The following is a 5,434-nucleotide window of genomic DNA, read 5'->3' as shown; positions in this document are numbered from 1 at the left end:
ATGTAAATGAGGCAAGTAAGGTGCCCAAGAGGCTGTTACTAACGTTTCTGGAGCTCAGCTACGCCCACTGTGAAGGAGCCCAGCACCGCCTGCATCCTCCGAATCTCTTCTTTGCTCCACGACGTCACAAAGTCAGAGTGGCAATCTAGCAGCGCATGTCCACAGCTCTATAGGCAAAATCCAGCTGACAGAGTCCCTTGAATATAAGGTCACTGGCCTAGGAAGAGGCAGTGGCACTTACTGGAGCACCAAAGCCTCTTTTTAAACAGCTGATCAGCAGAAGTAATGGGTGTGGGGCCTGCGTCTATCTTGAGGATAGGCCATCAATATCAGAAACTTGGAAAAACCCTTTAATGTGTATTCCCAGTGCCTCAATAACCCTAAATATTGTGTAACTTTTACATCTTCAACAATTTATTTAAGGCTAGATGCACTCTTGCGCCTAAGTTTTCCAGCATAGGAGCAACATACTGGAATCTCCAGATCCAGTATATGCTGGACACCAGCGACCCACTGAATCCCATTCACTGTAATAGGTCCATTGAGTTCCTGCATGAGTACAGATATTTTGCATGAAGCGGTATTTCATCCTGTATTTTTGCCAGAATATGTGATAGAGGCTCTTGCCGTAACCTCTGCCACAGACAGGCATGTAGCCTTCAGAAAGATGTGGATGTAACTTCCCAGTTTTTGACAAATGAGACCCTTCCCTTGGGATAATTGAGGATCTCTGTAATTTGTTATAATGACATTAGTTGCTGAAGCTTAGCCCATAACAGTTTGATTCATAACTTTTTAATAAACTGAGATGTGGCTCTTTTCTTAGTTTTCACTTTATGATCAGGTAGAATGTGGCAGATCCCATATGGGGACATTTATCATTTAGTTTGTGCCAGAAAAGTCACATTAAAAAGTTTGAAAGTGTTTGTGACTTTTTAAATGCGACTTTTGAAAAAAGTCACAAGGCATTTTTATGCCACCCTTGCCACTTTTCTGAAAGAAGGCGTTCCAAGGGCATGAAGGGGAAGTGGCAGCTTTAGCAAAAAATGTATCTTCATTTTTATGTCACACCTGAACCCAGAAATCTATACTATCTCAATAATTTACTACAAGGCTTTTTAATCCCTTTCTACATTTGGACATAATGGTTAGTCCTTTTTAGCAATGTCTTACCTCAATGGGAGTACAGTTATGTTCATTGGACGTTATGGGCGCAGGAGTTGGAAAACACACATAGCTAAAGTGTAGGAATGAGGGACCAGACACTGCTGTGGTGATGGTGTGTCATTAGAAAACACATCAGTGAATTGTGTACAAGGTGAACACTTTTCCGAGACACACAGACACAGCTCAATAGTATATATTTACAAGAAGGCACATAAGAGCACTTGCCTAGGGCATCAGGATGGAGGGGGCTGGCACAGAGATTGCTAATGATTCTGTTATTTCACCTTGGTGTCTACTTATCTACTTTTGTTTATTGTAACTATGTCAAGAGATTTAACCTTCACACTACCTATGTACAGTAATTGTAACTGCTCATTCAGACTGCCATATGCTTTCTGCAAAAATGCAGATCCGTTTTTTTCAGCATGCCCTAAAAAAAAAAAAGATTGCATTTTTGCGGACCCATACACTTCAATAGGGCACGTCCTGATTTTCACTGACAAGTAAAGGACATGTTTTATTTGTGTTGCGGAGCCGTGGAACGGAAGAAAAGGGCCCCATATAAGTGAATGCGTCTGCATCTAATCCGCAAAATTGCGGATCAGATGCGGAAAGCAACATACGCCCATCTGAATGAGCCCTAACAGTAATCTCTTCAGGAAGGTAGTGTAAAGGTTAAATTCCCTCCCTTGGAGCTACAGTTAATAAAAGTGATAAGGAGACATCAGAGCAGTCAGTTGAGGAAAAAAGTGAAGCCAGTATATGACCCATATGTACACTGGCAACTAGCAGAGGCTTTCACACAGCAGACCATTCCATAATCCACACTGACACCAAAGCAATAAAGCCCCTCAGTATATCTAAAAGCGAAGAAAAAACACAGCAGCCACATAGTAAAGGTGGTCATACACCTAGCAATAGTTAGGGCTTGTTCAGATAAGCAGTATTAAAGAGGACCTTTCACCGATTATTACACTATGAACTAACTATACAGACATGTAGAGCGGCGCCTGGGGATCTCGCTGCACTTACTATTATCCCCGGGCGCCGCTCCGTTCTCCTGCTATGCCCTCCGGTATCTCCGCTCACTAAGTTATAGTAGGCGGAGATTCCAGTCACTAAGTTATGGTAGGCGGAGTCTGCCCTTGTTCTGCTCTAGCGCTGGCCAATCGCAGCGTAGAGCTCACAGCCTGGGAGGTGAGATCCCCGGGCGCCGCTCTACATGTCTGTATAGTTAGTTCATAGTGTAATAATCGGTGAAAGGTCCTCTTTAAACTAGTTTGTTCTGGCCTGGGAACATAGATGCATTTTAGACGGACCACTTACAGATGATTTCCGCGTCCTGTTTTTCATTTTTTTTTCTTTTAAGAAAAAAAACATCAGACCTCGATTAAAGACATGACCCCTGGTGTCGCAGTAGCTGATCACCGGATAAGTCCGAGAAGATCATATGAGTAAGTCCAATCGTATCAGCAACCCCACAGGTAGTATTGAGCAATCACCAGACTACATTCACACTTACACACACACCTGAGCACACCATAGTTCTACCCAAGTCTATACCCAAACAGTGTTTTGCGCATGGAGTCAAATCCTCTTCTCAAAAAGATGTGGAGTTCCTCTAGCAGCATGAGGGATCCGGTAGTCCTGCTTCCAATTAAAGCATTTAGGATACACTCTGGTGCTCCAAATCAGGGTACCCCAAGGGGTTAATATCCACGCATGGTAGAGACAGACACTGACACACAGGTGGGTCAAAGACTCTCTCTCTTTACTACAGTAAGTTAAGCGGTTTATACAACTTCAGAGAGCGCGTTCCCCTACTGAGGCTCATGCCATTGCTTCATTGGCTAAGAAGAAAAGAGATAACACTTCGCATCTGCTCATTGTGCACTATCTTACATACTTTGGTATGTGAACTAATGTAAACATCTGTGTGCCAGCGCCATCTTGTATTGGCTTCTCACTAACACCAGTACAGCATACCTCATATATGACAACAAAAGGAGGAGGGTCCTCTTAGATAGACGTAAGCTTTGTGCTTTGTTCCCAACTTGAGTAAATAAGGCGTTGTCCTCTACAGGAGGATATAGGTGCTGTAGCGGAGTGCAATATTAGAATCCACGATCTCCGCTGGTATAACAGGTAAATCCACAGTCAGCGCTGAACAGTAAGGCAATGTTCCCAATCCTCCCAATAACCGGACGAAACACAGTCTGGGAGTCAACTGAGCTTTACTAGGCATAGCACACATGTTTCAAACCCCTCAACAGCCTCATTTACATACAATAGGGTGAATAGATTACTATAATACAAGGAAAGGTGGGGTCAGACAATAGCAAGGGCTGATGGGAGGTTGAGGGGGGACACGGCAGCTAGTTTAAATAGGTCTGCAGTTTTCCTGGGACACCACCCTGCTCTTGGGAAACAATGGGACAGGAAAATGAGAAAGGAAGGGGGGTGTATGGACAGCCGAACATAAAATAATATAAAAGAGTCCATCTGTTACACTGCTCCCCCTTAACCACAAGCCGGCATACACAGTCTGATCCCAACGGATCGGCTTGGGGATGTCCGGGAGAGTACTCACAGATCACTTTTCAAGTTCAGTTTGTCTGGATAACCCGTCGGCGTTACCGTTTTGTTTCCCTGGGCGGTAGTGGATGGTAAAGTCAAACGGCTGCAGCGCCAAACTCCAGCGCAGCAGCCTGGCATTGTCTCCAGCCACACGGTTTAGCCACACCAACGGGTTGTGATCTGTGAGTAAGGAAAAAGGTTGTCCATACAAATACGGCTGTAACTTTTTGAGGGCCCACACCACGGCCAGGCACTCCTTCTCAATGGCGGCGTAGCTTACTTCTCGTGGCAATAACTTTCGGCTCAAGTAAGCTACGGGGTGTTCTCCGCCATCGGCTCCAACCTGGCTCAGCACTGCTCCCAATCCAAACATTGAAGTGTCTGTGTGAACCAGAAATCTTTTAGTTGGATCCGGAGCAGCAAGTACGGGAGCATTAGTTAGAGCAGTCTTTAGTTGTTGGAATGCCTGATCACACTCTGGGGCCCAGACAACCTGTCGAGGAAGATTCTTACGTGTCAAGTCAGTCAGGGGTTTGGCCAGGGCGCTATAATTGGGCACGAATTTTCTATAGTACCCTGCGGTACCCAGAAACGCTAGCACTTGGGTTTTTGTCCTAGGGGTGGGCCATTTAGCTACAGCTTCCACTTTAGCTGGTTCCGGTTTCTGTTGCCCGCTTCCCACCCGGTGGCCCAAGTACTGCACTTCGGCCATCCCTATATGACACTTGCTGGGTTTCAGCGTTAACCCTGCCTCTCCAATACGATCTAGGATGGCCCCTATGTGTTGTAGGTGCTCTGCCCAGGTCTGGCTGAATATAGCGATGTCATCTAAGTAGGCACAGGCGTATTCCTGGAATCCGTCCAGTAACCGATCTACCATCCGCTGAAAAGTTGCCGGAGCGTTTTTCATCCCGAATGGCATGACCCGAAATTGATACAGGCCAAACGGGGTGACAAACGCCGACTTGGGGATGGCATCCTCGGCTAGTGGAATCTGCCAGTATCCCTTACATAAATCTATGGTAGTGAGATACTGGCCCCGTGCCATCTTATCCAGCAGCTCGTCTATCCGAGGCATCGGATAGGCATCAGACACCGTTTTGTCATTTAGCCTCCGGTAGTCGACACAGAAACGTGTCGTGCCGTACTTCTTGGGTACCAGCACTACCGGCGATGCCCAGGGGCTATCGGAAGGTTCGATAACCCCTAGCTGCAGCATCTCGTCAATTTCAGTTTTCATATGTGTCCTGACTGCTTCAGGGACGCGATATGGAGTCTGCCGCATAGGTAGCTGTCCCGGGGTTTTGACTCGGTGGGTGGCTAGCGGAGTGTACCCAGGCAAATTGGAGAAGGTAGCCCCTTTAGCTATAATCAGCTCTTGTACCTGGGCACGCTCCTGAGGGCTTAGCCGCTCCCCCAGCTGAACCCCCTTGGAGGGCTCTGTCTGTTCTTCCTGTTCTAATAGGTCAGGTAGGGGCAGATTCTCCTGATCCTCAGAGGCTGAGGCGCATATCGCCGCCACGTCCTCTATCCTCTCATGGTAGGGTTTGAGCATGTTTATATGGAGCATGCGTCTCTTCCCTACCCCTGAGCAGGGGCCAATCACATAGGTGGTGTCACATCTCTGCTCCACCACCTGGTATGGGCCTTGCCAGATGGCCTGCAGCTTGTCTGTGCGGACAGGTTTTAA

This window comes from Bufo bufo, chromosome 10, assembly GCF_905171765.1.
Source record: "Bufo bufo chromosome 10, aBufBuf1.1, whole genome shotgun sequence".
Taxonomy (NCBI): Eukaryota; Metazoa; Chordata; class Amphibia; order Anura; family Bufonidae; genus Bufo; species Bufo bufo.
This window is presented reverse-complemented; position numbering follows the sequence as displayed.